This window comes from Dipteris shenzhenensis, chromosome 30, assembly GCF_047967505.1.
Source record: "Dipteris shenzhenensis isolate YYH24624 ecotype China chromosome 30, Dip_SZ_1.0, whole genome shotgun sequence".
NCBI classification, from domain to species: Eukaryota; Viridiplantae; Streptophyta; class Polypodiopsida; order Gleicheniales; family Dipteridaceae; genus Dipteris; species Dipteris shenzhenensis.
In genome coordinates, this window is record NC_141625.1 from 17,063,907 (window position 1) to 17,085,055 (window position 21,149).

At 41.6% G+C, this 21,149-nt stretch overlaps 1 protein-coding gene across 1 annotated transcript in view; it reads left to right on the top strand.

Annotated features, from left to right (window-relative positions):
* The window catches only part of LOC147881784 (sugar transport protein 10-like), a 184,807-nt gene that overhangs the window by 7,945 nt on the left and 155,713 nt on the right, over positions 1-21,149 (top strand). The gene's annotated exons all lie outside the window — the stretch shown is intronic.

Sequence of the window (21,149 nt, forward strand, 5' to 3'; positions counted from 1 at the left end):
TCCTTGTCTTTACTGCAAAGAATCAGCTCAAGTAATGGATTCAAAATGGTGGAAGAGAGCACCTAATAGAGATAAAGTTGACCCTGACTTCAAGGCCATTCTGGACATTCCACTATGTAATGTTCACATCTGCACATTGCATGGTCTATGTCGAATTATTGAGAAATTGGTATTTTTATATATTGGATTTGCTTGGAAACTCCGTCCCGAAAAAAATAGAAAGGATGCTCTTCAAGCATTGGAAAAAGTGTTATCCGATATAGGTCTGCATGGAGGAGATGTTCAAATCACAAAGGATTTTAAAAAGTCTACCAATGGCAAGGAGGTACCAATCAAGCCCTCTATTGGTGGTGTTAAGGCAAGAAGATTCTTGTCTCGACCCAAACACAGTAAGCAAGTAAGGCAAGGTAGAGCAGTTTCAAAGATTAATTATGGATTGTGGAAGCAAGTCCATAATGCTGTGAAAGATCATGAGGCAGATGGGGAAGCACGAAATAGGAAGGCAGAGGTGTGGAGGTCTCTTGATCAACTCTTCATGTTCTGTGACAAAGTAACATGGACAAAGAGTGATTACAAGAACTTTGAGGAGGCAATTAAACATTTTGGAAAGTCAATGAAAGACGCGTGGACAACCTGCAATATAACTCACTACATGGTAAGGTTATGTCTTTTTCTTTTACTTAAGTGTGATCTTCTTTTTTAAGTATGGATGCCCAGCTATTTGGTCTAACCAAGGCATGGAGAAGTCTCACTACATGGCACGTAATGCATTTTTTAGACACACACAACACTATGGAGGGAGTCAGAAGGTGAATAGTCTGAAGGAAGTCTTCCAATGGTTTTACCGAGGCATACTACAGAGGCTGCATGCTAAAAGAAAAGTTGCTAGCTCCAAAATCAAGCTTGCTTTTCTTCTAGCCCAAAAGCAAAGACGAAGACAAGCTCTAGACAATTCAATTGCAGCAGAGAGACATAGACAATGGAGGGAATCGAAGATATTTAGAAACCATAAATGGACAAGTAAACATGAATAGGACTCATTTGTAACTTATTGGTGTTATGTCCACATGTTTTCAAACTCATTCAATATAAATTTTTTTAGTGGAACAAGTGACTCTTGGTGTTATGCATGAAAAAAATTTCAATGTGAAACATATGATCTGAACTTAATACAATTTGTTTACAATTTCAATATATTGTTCATTTAATATTTAACGACACCACTCTATGTAAATGTACAAATCATTTCATCATCAACTTATTAATCATTTATACAAGATCATACCAGATATCAAAGACTTTATACAAATCAGTTCAAATTTAATATAATGTGTGTGCTATATTCGATGACTAAATCCTATTTCTCCCAGGGCCTGCCGATCGGAACTCTCTTTTTGATCTTGATTGGAGTCTTTTTCTTCTTTATTGGCTTGATGTCGACTGTCTCTTTATCCTTTTCTTCAGCTCTCTCCACCTGTTCCTCTTCTTGGACTGTGTGGCCTGATGCAATCATGGGTGGCTCTCGAAACCTTACGAGCTGGTGTTTTCCATAGGCCTCCAGATATTTGGGGTCCTTAACACCACATGCTAATGCATAAGAAGTGTAAGACAAAAAGTAAGCGGCCCTAGAGGCCTGCTTATTCACATAATCTCCAAATATATCTATGGCAGACAACCTCTCTATCAAAATGATCTTTTCCTTTTGCCATGAAAGAGCATGTCCACCTAAAGCCCTGGACAAACATTTTAGGAAGTAAACAATGGCTTCTCCATTGTTGCTCAACTGCCTATGGTAAATCAAGATCTTGGCACTGCCTAGATCATGAATATAACGAGCTAGGCCTGACATTTTGCGAAACCCAACCTGCCTGCTTCCACTTGATCTCTGGAGGAATGTGTCATCCTCAATTTGTAGCTGCAACATATCAAAGGATTGGAGTGAGACAATACACAACCTACAAAACTAAAGTTAAGCAGAAGTCAAAGTATATGATTTGAAGTACCTTCTCATTTTCATCAGCAACAAGCAGTTCATCTTTCCAAAGATTTATCCCTCTCCCTTCTTGTCCAGCCTCTTCTCTAGTCTTTTCTGTGTATAGTGCTGAGAGATTCATAGCTTCCTGTGTGAGCTGGAAGGCAGCTTCATCTGGCTCTTGGAACTTTTCAGCCTCTTTGAAACAAAATGAAAGGGCCTCTACAGGATCAAACATTGTTTCCAAAGCCAGTAGTGAATGGTCATCCTCTATGCCAACCTCCTTGTCAAGCCTTGAAGCCTGGGCAATAAGGGAAATGGCATAGTCCTCCCTCAAATCAAACATACACTCTATATCATGGAGGAAAACATAATCCTTTCCACCAATCAACACACCTGGAAGCATGGGCACTGCATAGTTGTTGCTCTGAACATCAAAATCTTCAACTGGCTCTGCTCCCCTCAGAGTTTTTTTCCTCAGTTGAACAAGGTCAAGAGCAGCCACTTGCAGCCCCTCATCCTGAAGGTTGATATCTTCTTCTTGCTCTGCCATTTCAGAGACCAAAGAAACATCCTCCTTTTCAGAAGCTTCAGATGTGTCTTCTTCTTCTATTTCCTGCCCTTGTTCATCCAAAGACTCCTGACTGAAGACAATGTACATAAGAAATGCCATGCTCTCCTCCAGCACTCTGCACTTTCTGGTGTGCAAAGTACAGTTGAATTTATAGTGATCAGGCAGGCTGTCAAATCTTCTGTTCACATGGTACCTCAGCCTGTCATTGGAGACAATATGATTAAGGTGCACAAAAACCTTTTCTCCTCCCACAATTCTTCCTGCCTCTGTCAGTTCTTTGAAGGCATCCCAATAGTCTGAAAGAAAATCTTTGTGCTGCTCCAGTACAGAGCTCATTGTGAACTCCATGTTGAAAATACTATGGTATAAATGGAAGTTACTCTGAGCCTTGCATTTGTGAAGAAACTCAAATAGGAGCAAATCTGGAGAACTGTCCTCTTCTGGTTCCATTTGTTTTTTGATGGAAGAATCAGCACTCTGCTCCAGCCTCTTCTTTTTGCCTGTTCAAAAACTTATATACTATGAATTCTATATGCGTCATATGCAATCAGTGAATGCATTGTATATCACCAGATAATTCCTTCATGACATCTCATCACTCACCTGGTGATTGCTGTGGTCTAATAATAGCAGCAGAAAAGTCCAGCTTCCTCTTGAAAGGTGGGGCCTGGGAGCCAGCTGTTCCAAAACAAAAACATTTCTCATCATCAAGGAAGATTTCCACAGGGCTAAAGATAGCAAATTAATGAGGTAGAAGTGAGAAACAAATAATACACAGGAATTTGCAGCAAAATGCGATATGGGCTATTTAGAGAATTGTAAACCACTCTCCTCGCATTTTGTTGCAAATTCTCAAATTCTGTTCATGTGCATGTCAAATCAAGCACTTGGTTCATCTCAGTGATTCCTGGACACTATGATCTCATATGCAAGAGAAATAATGGAATGAGTGAAACTATTCATGAGGAATGTGTCAACAACAGGAATTTGCAGCAAAATGCGATATGGGCTGTTTAGAGAACTATAAACCACTCTCCTCGCATTTTGTTGCAAATTCTCAAGTTCTATTCATGTGCATGTCAAATCAAGCACTTGGTTCATCTCAGTGATTTCTGGACACTATGATCTCATATGCAAGAGAAATAATGGAATGAGTGAAACTTTTCATGAGCAAGGAGTCCACAACAGGAATTTGCAGCAAAATGCGATATGGGCTGTTTAGAGAATTATAAACCACTCTCCTCGCATTTTGTTGCAAATTTCTTGTTTCTATTCATATCAACCTACAATCTAATTTCTGGGTGATTTACCACATTGTGGAAGAAGGATGGAGCTGAGTGAAGACATTGGGACATCAAAAATCCAATGGATGGAAGAAATAAATGTTGAAAAACATTGAAACCAAACTAGAACTCTGACCTTTTTTTTCCTTTTCCATGCTGATTGAGTTGCACTGGTAAATCTCCTGCTCTTTCTCTAGCTTGAACTTTGCACTCTAGGTAACCTGGAGATCTGGCAGTACTGTCTTCAGGCAGGTTGCAGTCTGGATGGAGTGTGCTGGGTAGGAAAGGATCAGAGAGAAAGGATCAGGAGAGAGTCGTGGCAGGGATGAGAGATTGGAATCCAGGGGAGGGAAAAGTGGTTGTGGTATTGATGATGAAATCATGAATGGCACAAGTTCCAAGTAATAAAGTGTACTTTCACACGTGCCAAATTTCAAACTCCAAGAGATCTGGGTCCCATCCACACGTGTGAAAAACGACTAGATTCCACATGTGTGGGATTTAGTGATTCTTTAATTCTATTTGCACTTCTTTGTGGTATCCTGTTTTAGAATTCTTGACCTCCAGTCTCTGCTCTCTTGCCTCCCTACCTCCATACTCTGCAGCATCAGCATCTTGTCCAGCAGCACAGAATCATCCTCAGCACAGATTACTCCTCAGCAGCACAACACATCCACAGATAGATTCCAGGTCAGTAACAATGGGTTCTCCCCTTAGTCTCTGCAATCTTTTTGCCTAAAATAGAAAAAATACATCCTGTATGGAAATGCATAGACTCAAACCAAGACAGAGAAATCACTATAGGAATGCAGATCTTCAAGTGTGATATTTGCATGTGATCTTCTTGCATAACCTCCATTCATATTGTATTTGGTTGGAGAAACATAGAAATCACTGTAGGAGTGCACCAGCATGTCATTTAAAAAATTTGCAGCAAAATGTGATGTGGACCTGTTTGAAATTCCAAACTGATATCGCATTTTATTGCAAATTTCTCTATTTGGCTTCTTCCACCCCTGTGATTGCCTTTTCTTTGTGAGAACATGTTCTGGTTTTGTGACTCCCCTTAGTCTCTGCAATCTTCTTGCCTAAAATAGAAAAATTACATCCTGTATGGAAATGCATAGGCTCAAACCAAGACAGAGAAATCACTGAAGGAATGTAGATCTTCAAGTGTGATATTTGCATGTGATCTTCTTGCATAACCTCCATTCATACTGTATTTCGTTGGAGAAACATAGAAATCACTGTAGGAGTGCACCAGCATTTCATTTAAAAAATTTGCAGCAAAATGCGATGTGGACCTGTTTGAAATTCCAAACTACTCATATCGCATTTTATTGCAAATTTCTCTATTTGGCTTCTTCCACCCCTGTGATTGCCTTTTCTTTGTTAGAACATGTTCTTCATGTCTATGATCTCTTTCCAATCCTTTGTATGCAGTTTTTCAGAGTGATGGCAAGAACCAAATCAACTGCAAGGCAAGTTGGCAAAGGACCAGGTCTTGCAGCAACAGCAGCTGGGACAGGTTCCAAGAAGTTTAGTGTGCCTCCAAAGGGAAGAGCTTCACATGGCAGGAAGGGTAAGCCAATGAGCTTGCTCAAGCAAAAGGCCAAAAGATTGAATAAGGGTGCAGGTGTGCTAAGGGAGATAAGGAGGCAATAGAAAGCCATAGGTTTTGCAATACCCAAAGCACCCTTTCAAAGATTGGTGAGAGAAATTTGTGACAGTTGGAACCTTGGGTTCAGGTGGAATAGAACTGCCATTCTTTCCTTGTAGGAAATGGCAGAGGATTACCTGGAGAAATATTTTGAGGATGCAATGCTTGTAGCAGCCCATGCTCACAGGGTGACTTTGATGGCCAAAGATTTCAACACTTTGTCCAGAGTGAGATGGAGATATGACAAGCTGGTTCATCCTGTGGAATGGCAGGACATCAAAATGAGAGATATATTGCTAATTCCACCTACAAGGAAGGTGAAGGTTGATGAGGTAAAGGTTGTTGAGGTAACACACTCAAAGAACACCAGAGGGAAGGCTGCTTATGAGGACTCACTGAAGCAGCAAATAAAAGAAACAAAATCTGTTATAGATGTGGAGACTGGAAAGAAGGAGCTACACATACATAGAAGGTTGAAGGAGCTGGGCCCTGATGTAGTTGTACATATTGAGGATGAAGTTTCAGTCAATGATTTTGATTTGACAAAACAATGCTTAGCAGCATTGGCTAACAAGAATGAGTATTGCTCAGATACTATCATTCTTGCAATGCTCTAGTAAGTGTCTTTAAATTTTACATTTTTTGCAAATCAATCCTCCTTGTAACTCTTTTATAACCTACCCTAATTATGTTCTGATCCTATGCAGCATGATGAGAAGCTGGCTTCACCCCTCTGTACAACATACAGTCCATATTGTTGATCCAGCCATTTCTTCTAGATTAAGAGATGCAAAGGAGACTCCCATGAGTATTTCCAGCTGGTTCAAACACTGCAATTTTGAAGTAATTGACATTTTGCTACTTCCATATCATAGCAGGTATGTGGGTGACTACTTCTTTTAAGATTCTTCTTTAATATTGGGAACTCTTGTAGCCTTTCATTTTCTTATGCTTTTTTCCTTATGCAGTGACCACTGGAGTTTTGTGTCTATTGACATCCAGCAGAAGCAATGCTTTCTATTCAACTCTCTAAAAAACACACATAGAGAGCTGAAATTGTAAGTGCTGTGTGTGCTTTTTGAACTCAAAACTTCATTATTTTGATACCATACTAACTGAATTATACATATTGCAGTTGTATTAGAAGGCTATTAGATGCATTGGATCATTGTCCTCCAAATGTCTCTCTGTTGGATTCAATAGAGCCATTAAGTCTAGAGGTAAAAAGTCTATTAAATGCTATGTCTTTGAACTTATTGAATAATTTTGTTTTGTGCTGATGCTCACAGTTTCTAACATTGTTTTCTAACTGTACAGACACCACAACAAAATGATTCAAGTAGTTGTGGATGGAGGGTGCTGATCAATGCAAAATATATACTTTCAAGCTACTTTGAAAAGGAATAGCCAGATCTGGTAAGGAAAAATACTTTTCATTTAGCTTGAAGATAATTCATAATGATACAAAGTGTTCTAAATTATCCTCTGCCATTGCAGATGAAAGAGGATAGCTTCAGCCCCAACTATGTACATAATTTTAGAGCTCATACAATTCGGAGGTTTTTGAGCTATGCCTCCCCCAAACCTATTGTAGCAGCTACTGTGGAGCTGGGTGAAAGCTCTAAAGTACAAGAAGGTGTCATACACCTTGATCCCACATATGAAGCACCTAATGTTGAGGACCAGAAGCCACAGGAGCAATCACAGAGTGATGAGGAGGAGCAGACACAGGAGCAAAGACCTGCTGCTGATGTTGAGGAGAAGGTGGAGAAGCAGCAAAGAGAGGCTCCTGGGGCAGTGGAGGAGACAGGATGATGCATGGACAGGATGGAGCAGCAGAGAGAAGATCCTCCAGAAAATGTAGAGCAGCCTCTGGATGAAACTGTACATAAATAGAAAATGGATGTTAGAAATATGTTCTACAGATTCAGCTAAACAATTCTGTACAAAATCTTACTTGATTGAATACAAAACCTTTCTTTATGGAGTCTGTGTTATCTCAATTTTAAAATTTTCTATGTCTTTGCATTTAATTGAGCTCTCTCTTCTTCTGAGTAACTGCAAAAAAGCAATATGAATTAGAGTGGTAAATTAAACTAATAGCAATGCTTATAGAGACTAGGATAAATCAGATGGTGTACCTTTCTGTTCTTGTAGATAAATAAAAAGTCGTTTGAGATAGAACCTTCAGTCTCAAACAGAATGTCACTGCACAATTGAGCTAGGGAGCAACATTCTCTTAACGAGATATTGGCTACCACATCACCATTCTCAACAACATCAATATCAATAAGTTTATTTTGTGCACCAAACGACTCTTCATCTTGGTCCATTGGGACAAGCTTTGTGCCTAGCATTCGACTGCGCTTGTAATAAAAAGAGAAAATAAAATTTTGTGATGCAACCATGTACTTCAGTTGCATAGAAGGTTGGACCACCTCACAAAACACTGAACTACATGTCTTCTTATCCCAACCTTTATCCAAAAATTGTGGCATGCATGCCGAATTTGTTGCTTTAACTGTGAACATTGTTTTTGAAACCTTTACTGGAAAGGTATTAAAACAAGTCTACAAAAACTGTGAGAGGCATGCACAAAGAAATTTTTACTATCCTAGTGGCAATATTGGGCCTCAGAGCTTCTGTACTTCTGTAAAAAGCTTTGCCCTATATGCCTCTGTAACACTAGAATGTGGGTGAGGCCAATCCACCGAATTCCACGCCGGAAGGTCTTGTTTTATTAATACACCATGTGTGTTAGCTTTGTCTAGCAACTGATAAAAATGATCAGTAAAAAATATACCCGATTGAGCTAGCTCTGTTGCACATCGACCTTGGTATTGTTGTTCTCCTATCGATCCATGCAAAACATCTATAAATCCCAGAATACAATCGATGTTTTGCCATGTCTCATACGATGAAGGATATAAATCTGAAATAAAACAACACAAGAATGTCAATAAGTTAAGAGAGAAAGCTTCATCTTAAAAATCCATACACCTCATGAAGGAAAAAACCACAATAGAAAAATATACAATTAGGCCTGTGTTGCGGAAGATTTTTTGGATAGTCTCACAAGACAAGTTCTTTATGCATGTACATGTGCTAAATCAAAACTTCTTTCACGGATATCTTCCCTTTGGTGATTTTAAAATCTCGTACTCTTCCCTTCCACGATGCCAAGAAAATGTTTTTTGTCTGGGGTCTTTTTCTTTTGCTAGGTTGCATGAGCACCCATGCTCCTTTCGAAACACTAAACCTTTCCCAAGTTCCTTCTGTTTTGACTATACTTGAATTCTCTACCGACGAAATAGAAGAAGCAGGTCGACGGGGTAAGGATGTTTGGTATAATTCTGCCTTCATAGCATTATCATCCACAGAGCGTCTTCCACAAGAACGGCCGTGGTTTTGGTTCACCATGGAGATTTTCTGAATCTGTAACAATAGCAAAGTAATGTAACTAAGATAACAATTTGAAGTTTCAAGAAAGAGAAAGTGGGCAAACAGACAGTTGATGAGAAACATCTTACTCTACGCCAAACAGGATCAAGGGAGCAGTTTTGGAAAAGAAAGGCTGTTGCACAATGAGGCAATGGTGTAGAATGGTAGACCTTTCGCACGAAAGGCGGCACAACATTTGAAAATTCAAAGGAAGGTGGAAGCGGGAAGGATCTTGTCAGATAAAATGTCAGTTTAGATTCTATCTTCTTGTCCAAAGATCTTCTAAGAATAAAAAACCAATCTCCTCATTAATGTAGCACGCTTGTACTTACATAAAGTATTGTTTCTTTTTTCTATTTTCTCTTATTTTCGTGAATTTTCAACATTACGTTGGCCTTCTATTGATTGGTTGAGAGCTTATTTTTCCAAACCGTAAAAGGCCCCAAAATGAGCTCCCTTTTTTCCTAATGGGAAGCTTGTCAGATGATGTGCCAATGCTCAGGAGTGCATAGTGGCTTACAGAGAGGTTGTATTGTCATTGCACTCATTGCAAGCGAGAAGTACGACATCAACGCTGTATTATCATGTGCCACTTGAGGATGTATGGGGAGGAGCCCAAACTAGTACCCACCGTTGGTGGTGCACGTGGTGATGGATCATTGAAAAGTCAATGCTATTTGAGTTCGTGATTAATATTGCCTGCATACACGACACGAAATCTTGAGACAAGATCTTATATTTACATGAAACCTTGAGACAAGATGAGGAGGGTGGCGAGGGTGGTGTGCATAAACCTTCACACTTTGAGAAGGAGTACAGTCTCCCGGATGTGCCAGATGATGAGGAGGGTATGGTGGACATGATGGATTCTATTTTTAGGGGCAATGCACGTGATGTCCAAGTCTGAGGCTGTGTACATGGTATCTTTGATAGAGGAGTTACATATCTTACACAAGAAGACAAAGCACCTATAGACGTGCACAAAGACGCATTTACTCAACTAAAAAAAAACTTACAAACGCGTCTATTTGCACGTCTATTAGTGCATCTACAGACCCGCGTCTAAAGGCGCGTCTACATAGTAGACAAATGCTGTTATAGACGCGCATATAGACGCATAAATAGATGCTCTACTAGAAATTTTTAAAAACAGACAGACCCATCCATAAACGCGTTTATAGACGCATTTATAGATGTGTTTATAGATGCGTCTTTAGACGTGCACATAGATGCCCCTCGAATAGACAGACGCGTTTATAGATGCCCTGATAGATGCACTACATAATATTTTTTAAATTTTGTGTGCTTGAGTAGAATAGGCCACCGACCATGCAATAGAACCGGTGCACAAAATAGAGCAACTAACCTATGGTCACCGTTCTCGGCCCAGAGCCATCCGGGATCATCTGAGGCTCCAAACGGGCCCCACAACCCAAGAGTGGGCTGCCTCGAGAAATGCTCTGTCTACCCTCAGTGCAGTCAGTCAAGGGATGCCTTCCCGCACTTGCATGTAGCTTAGTTGGCGGTGTGCCAACTCTATCTGAAGCCGTCCAGCCATCAGGCCACACATGGCCCCCATCTGGTGTCCAAACTAGGACCTACCGGATAACCGAGCTACTCAAATGCCTTCTCCTCATATGGGGGGCTTACAAGTAGAGTTAGCTGGTTCCCGTGTAGTTACACGAGAGTGGAGTATTGATATCTAACAGCCCCCCTCAATGTCCACCCGCAAGTGAACTTACTTTTTCGGCCCAATGCCAAGTCAATGAAGATGTCTCTCCAGCAAGTCTCTTCCAAGAGCCTTTGTGAAGATGTCCGCAGCATTCTCTGTAGTCGGACAGTATACCAAGTCGACCTCTCCATCCATGATGAGCTCACGTATAAAGTGATATTGAATCTCAATGTGTTTTATGCGAGCGTGGAACACCAGGTTCTTTGCAATTGCCATGCAACTCTGATTGTCACATGATAACTGCATAGGCTTGTTCTGCACTGCACCCATGTCCCCAAAAATCCTCCTCAACCACACTACCTCACAAGAAGCAAAGCATGCAAATTTGTACTTGGCCTCGGTAGAAGAAAGAGCAACTATGGGTTGCTTCTTGCTGACCCATGACACAACTCCAGATCCAAGTGAGAAACAATAACCTGTCACTGATCTCTTGCTGTCCACGTCTCCTGCCCAATCCGAGTCACAGAATCCGGTCAAGATGTTGCCCTTGGTAAAGGTGATGCCATAATCAAGTGTGCCTTTGATGTATTTCAGCACCCGCATCCCTGCCCTCCAATGGTTCTCCCAGGGCTTATTGGAAAACCTGCTTAGTACACTAGTCGCAAAACTGATGTCTGACCGTGTGTTGCACAGGTAAATCAAGCTGCCCACAAGCCTTCTGTACTTTGCTTCGTCCACCAGTGGTGATGAATCCTCGTTTGAGAGCTTCACATCAACCTCCATAGGGGTACCAAAGTTGTCTTACACTCAGCCATGCCAAATTCCTTCAGTATCTCTCCGGCATACTTCAGCTGTGAAATGAAGATCTGTTTCGGCTCCTGCCAAACTTCAATCCCCAAACAAAAATGCATCAGTCCAAGGTCTGTCATTTCAAATTCTCTTCCTAGCAAATGCTTCGTCTGCGAGATCTTCTCTTCATGGTCCCCTGTTATGACAAGGTCGTCCACATAAAGGACCATGATCATACACCTGCCTCCTTCTCTAAAGATATACAAATTTGCATCAGATGGGCTTCTCCTGAACCTGTTTTGCAGAAAGTAGGCATCAATTCACTGGTACCACGATCGTGGGGCTTATTTCAACCCGTAAAGTGCCTTCTTCAGTTTGTAGACTTTACCTTCTGAACTGGGGATCTCAAAACCTAGTGGTTGTTCCACGTATGCCTCCTCCTTGAGATCTCCATTCAGAAAGGCGGATTTCACATCTATCTGAAACACGGGCCAACTTCCCTGGGCAGCTAAAGCCAAAACACTGCGAATTGTGGTTAGTCGAGCTGTGGGAGCAAAAGTATCTTGATAATCAAAACCATGTACATGTGCAAATCCTTTTGCCATGGGCCAAGCCTTATACTTATCCAACGTGCCGTCGGACTTGTACTTGGTCTTGTACACCCACTTGGTTCCGATTACCTTGCGTTTTGGTAGTCGATCCACAAGGTCCCAAGTGTTGTTCTTCATTATGGAGCCATACTCCGACTGCATAGCCTCCATCCACCTATAATTGCCCTGTGCCTCTTCAAGACACTTGGGTTCATCAGCACAGATCACTTCTGTCATCAAAGCATAGTTGACCAAGTGTTCCTGCTCCCTTCTTTGCTCCTCTAATCTCTTGGACCGGTGGTGTTCGGATGGTTCCTCCTCAATGGCTGGAGGTTCTCTGCCATCCAAAAGCTTCTTTACCCACTTCGGGAATGGCCGTTGCCATTGTGGTTCTGTAGGCTCTTCTTCATCTTCTTTGTCTTGAATCCTCCCAAGCACCGTCGGGGGAGTTCGGTCTGTTGTTGGTGGTGGTACTGGATGGATATCCTAGTCCTGGTTGTCTGGGAAGGAAGCATCCTCCTCCAATTGATGCGGTTGTTCTGAGAAGACCACATCACGACTTACAATTACCTTCTTGGTAACAGGGTTATAGAGACGGTAACCCTTCGCCTCTTCATTGTAGCCCAAGATCGTACTGATTTTTCAAGACTGTCCATGCCTCCTCCGCTGTGGTGACATGTTGAATTAACGCCATGACGGAATCACCAACACTACAAACAATAGAACACATCGCATCTGCATTTCTTCTTGTCCACGTGAGAATCTCATCCGCAGTTGGTACTATCTGTTGTCCTGCATTGGTAGGGATCCGGTCTTGTAACCGGCCTCACGTCCACCCTAGTAGAAGTGTCCCAAAGCTTATATGCGCTTAGGATGGTCTTCATCTTGAACTTCGAGAGTGGATAGTTAGAGCTGTCCAACTTTTCGCTTTCGCCGAATGGTGGGATTTGCAGTCTGCGGGCTAGGCCATCTCTCACAATCTGCTCGCAAACAGAAACACACTACCAAATCTTCTTGCTAGAGTCTAGGCTCTGATACCATGTAAGAAAATAATACGTCTGTGCTCAACAGATAACAAGATCTCGTATGCAAGAGAGAAAACAAGATAGTATGGAGAATCAAAAATTTGATTATTGTAGAACTGATACAATAGATGGCGCTGCCTCCCAACCGTGCGCTACTGTGAAAGAAGCTTCGATGGCATGCTGAAAAAAATAGAAGACGAAGGCTGGATGCGAAGGAATCAGGGTTGCTGTAGCCAGTGATGAAATGGGCTTCACGGGCTTGCTCTTACATAGCCACCAGTCGTAGTCGATTAGGCTTAATTGGGTGACCGACCCAGTCCGCCCAAAATGATCGACTAGGGGTCAGTCTCGAAATAGGCCACCGACCATACGATAGAGCCGGTGTGCAAAATAGAGCAACTGAACTATGGTCACCGTTCAGCCCAGAGCCATCCGGGATCATTTGAGGCTCCAAACGAGCCCCGTAACCCGAGAGTGGGCTGCCCCTGGAAATGCTCCATCTACCCTCAGTGTGGTCAATCAAGGGATGCCTTCCCGCACTTGCATTTAGCCTAGTTGGCAGTGTGCCAACTCTATCTGAAGCCGTCCAGCCATTAGGCCACACATGGCCCGCATCTGGTGTCCAAACCAGGACCTACCGGATTACTGAGCTACTCAAATGCCTTTTCCTTATATGGGGGGCTTACAAGTAGAGTTAGCTGGTTCCTGCGTAGTTACATGAGAGTGGAGCATTGATATATAATAGTATCGAGGCCTCCCTCGTCACGAGACTTCAACTGCAAAACAGTCTTGATGTGGACGATGCATGACTTCCCAGGCTATGGCGAGTGTTCAGGTAAGCATTGCACTTCTAATTATGAGTAGGCAAAGGATGTGGCACCCTAAACCCACCTTCAACTCTTAATTGCATCTATTGTTTAGGTCTCACTACATTGGATTACCATGCATGTCCTATTTGTGGTCCTTCGCTTGTTGCCTCACGGGCAGATGCATTGAATAAGGTCATCTATGAGAATCACCATCGATTTCTCCCACTGATCATCCTAGATATGTTGCCCCTTGGAATGAAGTCCTCCCACAATCACTCACTACGGGAGATTGGATGAGAATTTAGGATGGTTCCACGACTCCTCCACCACTTAGCATGAGCCGATAAGGGTTTGTAACTATTGTGTGCTATATTGGCTAGAAATAAAGATTGCCCACTAACACTAGCTTTGGTTTAGATACTCCATCTTTTATCGTTTACCACATTGGTCCCACCTCAAGATCCTATCACTTGATTGATCCCATGCATATCTTCAAGAATGTGGCATCTACCATTTGGGAACATTTGAATGGGACACGAGATTCTGCAGGCATAAGGGAGGATCCACATATCACAAGGAGGATGCGTGAAGCTTGGCCACAAGAGACCAAATGGGCATGTTTTTTAACCTCATGCACCGTGGATGTTATCAAAGCTAGAGATGGTGGCGGTGAAGCACACTATTACTACAATTTGTACTCCCACTGGATGCATGAGGTGTTTGAAGGGGGCCTTGACAAAGAGCAAGAAAAGAGGTGTAGAGCAATTATATGGCTTGAAATCTCATGATTGGCACAAGATGCTCCAAGTAAGTATTTTATGTGCATAATGTCTTTTTCCTTTCAAATTTGTGAGTGAATTAGAAGCAACTAATCAACCATTCCTCGTGTGTTCAGTTCATACTACCTACTAGCATTTCTCGTAGTGCATCGAAGGACGTGAAGGATTGTATTTACAAGATGGGCAAGCTTGTGAGGTACTTTACATGATACAAAATGTGATGCATATCAATGCTCCATGCAAGGTGTTCGTATTACTAATATGGTGTACTTTTTCATTTCTAGGTATGTGAGCTCAAAGGAAATAGATCCCACCATGCTTGAGAATGCTCGAGTTATGTGAGTGGAGGTGGTTTGTTTAGTGGAGGAGACATTTCCATGTTCTATTCTCACAAGCCAACTACATGTCATAGTGCATTTGGTGGATGAGATTGCTATATGCGGTACTATACATGCACGATGGTTGTTCTTCCTCGAGCGCTTCATGAAGACCTTGAAGGGTTTCGTGAGACAAAATGCAAGACTCGAAGGTAGCATGGCCGAGGGTTGGTTGGTACAAGAGTCACTTGTATATATTTCTGAGTTTCTTGTTGATGTGGATTAGCTCTCTCCCACGACTATGGAGAGATGATGAAGACCTAAGGATGACCTTTATTGTGCCTTAAGGGAAAGGACGCAACAAAGTAATAGACATGGAGTTGCTTAATAATATCAACCTCTATTGCGTGCTTAATAGTGATGTGATGAAAAGATGGGTGACAAGATACGAGGATGCAAAGGCAAGAAGACAAGAAGAAATGGCCCTCTTTCGTACACACCACGGATCTCGTGTGCCATACCCTCAGTATCTAAGAGCACTTCCAAAGGATATTCATGTGGCTACTTGACAAAATGGAGAAAGAAGAGAAAGACGAGGGGATGCATATCACAATGGAAGAATGGGAGTATGCTAGGGGATGCATGAGCAAGGTCGGTATATTATGCATAAGTTAGGAGCTTTCAATAATTTAGATTGCTTATTTAATTGATTTTGTCTTGGTGTAGTGCACTATGTTCAATGCTATATGGTATGAGGGCAAGCATTTTTGAACACAACGGATTGATGATAAGAGAAACACACAAGATTGCATCATCATTGCTAGCTTTGAGGGAGCCAATGGAGCCATGGATGATTATTGTGGCATAATCCAAGATATTATTAAGCTTGACTTTCGACGCTTCTTTGTGTATGTTTTGGATGCAAAGTGGTTTAAGGATGTGGTGGAAAGAGGCCCTAATGCAACAATCAAATGCCATGCAAGTGGCTTTGTAACTATTGACTCCACAAAGTTTTGGCAAAGTAAGAAGGACACACTAGTACTACTGCAACAATGTGAACAGGTACTGTACACACATATAAAAATACTCACTTTTAAATATTTGATACCTTCGATGCAAGAAAAATAACATGATTGTATTTGTGTTTGAATTAGGTTGTTTATCAACCAATGGTGGATAATAATAGATGGTGGCATGTCATACCTATTATGCCACATTCCAAAGTGATGTATAATACATTTACTAATATGGAGCATATGGAGGATGATCATGGCCATGGAGGTGATGATGACTATGATACGAGAGAGGAGGATGATCATGAGATAGGAAATATAGATATTGAGGCCATTACCCATGAGGACGAGCCTACCATTGGTGATGCTGATTTCAATGAGCACATGAGTAGCACAAGTAGTAGTGGGTTAAATGTATTTGTAGATCTAAACATTTGTTTGGATTTTGAAGTAGATAGTTTGGCAAGGGTTGATCTCATTGAGGATGAGATTGAACCGTAGCCCATCATTGATATTGGCAAAACTATTTTACATATTGTCTCATTCTCCTCACCTCACTTAATTTTTGTATATGTGGGTTTGCAAAAAAACATTGATGTTTTTGTTAAAATTATGTGCTTTGGTAATCATGGGCAACGTTTGGAAAGCAGTGATGTACATTTACTAGCCTACACCAAAATCTCACTTTCTGTATTCTCTGTTTTGCGTCTAAATACGTGTCTAATTCTCAGTGTAGATGCCTTAATAGATGCACTAATACATGCACAAATAGATGCGCTGTTAGACGCAGTCTTAGATGCGCTTGTATTTTCTCAGTATAGATGCGTTAATAGATGCATCAATACATGCGCAAATAGATGCACTGTTAAACATGCTATTAGACGCGCCCATAATTTCTCTATTCAAGCAAAGCCTATAGAGGCGCCCGCTATTTTGCGCATCTATAGTTGCTTTGTGTTGTTGTGTTATGGATAGGAGTGTGGGTCCTTGATATTTCCAGAGCTCCTAGACATACCAATGACATTTCTATGTGGAACACATCGATTGAAAGAGAGTCACATATGATTGTGGAGTCATGGCTAACTTCACACAAAACAGGGCAAAGCGTCACTATATAGTGATGGTTCAGGGCACTTGATCTAAGAAGAGAGGGAAGGAGCTCATCGGTGGCTATTTTTTGGATCTTAATGGATTTCCTTGCATTTTGTGCTCATTTTGTGTTGTGATTTTGGAGGTGTGCAGATGGAAGGGATGAGTGGAAGCTTGTCAAATGATGCGCCAATGCTCAGGCGTGTAGAGTGGCTTATGGAGAGGTTGTATTGTCATTGCACTCATTACAAGCAAGAAGTACGACATCAATGTTGTATTGTCATGTGACACTTGAGGATGTATGGGGAGGAGCCCAAACTAGTACCCACTGTTGGTGGTGCACGTGGTGATGGATCATCGGAAAGTCTGACAAAATATGCATGCCTCAGGATCTATGGAGCACTCTAAGGTGGATGGAACCTATGTGGAGACATGATGAAGAGAGTGCTCATGACATGTACCTCAAGTCAATTAGGTTCCAAGATAGATTAGCTTGGACTCATAAAGAGAATCTTGAGATAGTGCAAAGTGCTTGATTGATATTACTTCAAATGAACCTCCCTTTTATAGGTGAGGGTACTTACATCCATATGCTTGCTCACATGTGGGATATCTCCTCCATGCCATGTGGCAGCTTGCCCTTTACTCATACCTTTGCTCTACATGTGCTCATGGCACCACAACTCTCAACACCTCCCCTTGGTGCCATGATCCTTTGGCTACTACAAGGTGGTCAGATGTGAGTTACAAATCCATCACCTCCCCTTAGTGCATTTATTGCTACTTAAGGTGGTCAAGTGTGGCTTTGACATGTCAATACCTCCCCTGGGTGCTTTCATAGCTACTCTCAGGTGGTTAGGTTTGATTACAAAATATAGGCAAGGTTGGTAAGGTTTTTTTTTTTTGTTTCTCAATACATTCCATTGATGTCACCTTTTGGCTCATGGCTTGATGACGATGCTGTGTAGTTGACTTGCTGGTTCTTCAATCTGCAATCTTCTTCCTTGTGTCCCAGCTTCTTACATGATGCTTTGTTCTTCCATGTGCCTTGATGCTTTATGTGTGGATGCCATGCTTCATGCTATGGTCATCTCATGCACTTGTGATTTTGGCATGCTTATGACAATGATGTGTGCATTCATGCTTTGATTTGTCATTTGTTGCAAAGGTCTTACCAATTGATTACTTTCAATATTGGCAGTGTCTAATTGCATACAATGATTATTATCTGACAGGCGCATAGATCTTGAAAAGATGATCACTTTTTCTTTTTGGAGCGTGGCCAAATTCTTCTTGGATTCGAAGTTACGACTTATCGAATGTTCTGTGAAGAAGAGGGCCTTTGATGATGTGGCACAGGGATTCACATGTTGAATTCCATACTGTGCTTAGTAGGGGCTATGTGCTTAGGTGGCACTGCTGACTGTGCATGCTTATGTGGCACAACTTTAACCAAACTAAAACTCAACCAACCTGTAACTGAACCAAACCCTATGTAACCTAACCAAACTTTTGAACTCAAGGTTAGCTAAATTTAACCATGGTCCAACTAAACTAAACCTAACTATAAACTTAACCAAGGTTGAACTTAACCATAGTTAAAGGCCTTATCTGCCACGTGTCCTTTTTTAAAGGAACCTTGGAGATTTGAAGGTTAGCTGTGCAGGGAAGGTCGACGACGAACGAGCGGCTTCGACGGAGAGAGCTCGAGGATGACGGGTGGAGGAGTCGCAGCTCGTCTCAGCCTGCTTGCATCAACCTCATCGTCACATAGAGTCTTCTGTAGAATCGGCCATGAGGAGCTTCGGCTTCTGGAGAGACGCAACAGGATAAGAGTCGGCCATCTTTGAGTTTGTTGGAATGGCGGAGTCGCTTGCTGTGTGAATGTCGAGCCCGAGGCTTCGTGTGCTCCTTCGATGGGCCTGTGCTAAGTCCTCACAGCTTTTGAGGACTACTGAGGAGACAAGGGCTCATTGGAGGTTGCTGGCTGTCAAGAGCCACTCTTGCTGCTTCATAGTTGTAGTTGGCGGTGCTCGATCAGGTTGCAAAAGCTAGGAGATTGCGTTGGGAAGTCAAAGCTTTGGGCTGTTGTTTCTTGAGGCTTGGAGGTATCGTTATAGGAGGTGAGGCTGCCTGCAGTTCGAGGATGAAGGGCATTGAAACTATATTGGAGGTCGAATGCTGTTGTGCTGCTGCCGCCTTGCCATCGAGGTAGCCTTTGAAGAATAGTTGATAGGATTTAGAGACTCAAAGTTCTCCATAGAACAAGGAACTTGGACTCAGATCTCTCTACGCATCTTTTGGAACTCTATGTCTCACCCGTTTCGCTCAAGAGTAGAACTAGGTCTCTCAATTCAATTCAAACCTTTTTGAATACTTTCTCTTGAAGAAGAAGAAGAATAGATGGAAAAAACTCTCTTTCTCTCTCTCTCAAACACCTAATGGACCAAATTCTTTCACAAGAAGAATGAATCTAGATCTCTCTCACAACTCAAGAAAAACTCTAAAGAACTCTCTAGATCTAAAACTAATCTTACATTTTGAAACTAATCTAGGAATGGGAGCAATCCTAGTGAACTACTAATGAGCTAAACTAGGAGAGCTAAACCTATGCTCTGATACCATGACAAAGTATGCATGCCTCAGGATCTATGGAGCACTCTAAGGTGGTGGAACTTATGTGGAGACATGATGAAGAGAGTGCTCATGACATGTACCTCAAGTCAACTAGGTTCCAAGATAGATTAGCTTGGACTCATAAAGAGAATCTTGAGATAGTGCAAAGTGCTTGATTGATATTACTTCAAATGAACCTCCCTTTTATGGGTGAGGGTACTTACATCCATATGCTTTCTCACATGTGGGATATCTCCTCCATGCCATGTGGCAGCTTGCCCTTTACTCATACCTTTGCTCTACATGTGCTCATGGCACCACAACTCTCAACAAAGTCAATGCTATTTGAGTTCATGATTAATATTGCCTGCGTACATGACATGAAATCTTGAGACAAGATCTTATACTTACATGAAACCTTGAGACAGGATGAGGAGGGTGGTGTGTGTATACCTTCACACTTTGAGAAGGAGTATAGTCTCTTGGATGTGCCAGATGATGATGAGGGTATGGTGGACATGATGGATTCTATTTTTAGGGGCAATGCACGTGATGTCCGAGTCTGAGGCTGTGTACATGGTACCTTTGATAGAGGAGTTACAGATCTTATGGACAGGAGTGCGGGTCTTTGATATTTCCAAAGCTCGTAGACATACCAATGACATTTTTTTGTGGAACACATCGATTGAAAGAGAGTCATGTATGATTGTGGAGTCATGGCTAACTTCACACAAGATAGTCGAGCAAGTGCTTCGGATGCCAATCTTCTCTCCTCACAATTGGATTATTGTGGGACCATACACAAAATCTATGAAATTGATTTCAGATGATTTAGTATTTTCATTCTTGATGTAAAATGGTTTAGAACTATTTACGATGGTCTTTGTTCTTCCTGAGCATTGTGAGTGAGTAGGTGCATATTAATGATTTAATTAATTGAATCTTTTGTTTTTAAATATCAATTGGTACATGTACTTAAGCATAGTTTCATATAATTGATGGCATTTTCTTCAATATAGGTCGGATCATTCTAATCCAACATGGTGGTACGTTGTCCAAGTTGCACCACGAAGTAAGTAAAATTTTGAAGATAGAGATGTGGATATGGAGATGCCACTACCAATGTCGGATCCAATTGATCTAGATGGATTTAGAGAAGAAGATGAAGATCACAATATGAGCCAAGAGGAAGATGTGCATAATGACATCATACGGGAGGAAGATTGAGATCACGATATTGAGGAAGAAGATGACGATCATCAAGAATCACCCGACTTTATTGAAGAAGATGATCAAGTCTATGGTGAACGTACGATGCCAGAGTACTTGTTTATTGACTCTACCCTTAGAGGATTTGGTTACAATGCAATGTCATTTTAGATAGGGAGAAATCCCCATATGCCTCCTTTCAAGATTGGCACCACCCTTTTGCCAATATTTAAAAGCTTTGCCTTGTTTTCAAAATGAGAAAGAAACATTCATTAAACTTTGATTTGAGAGTATTAAGTAGATTGAATTGA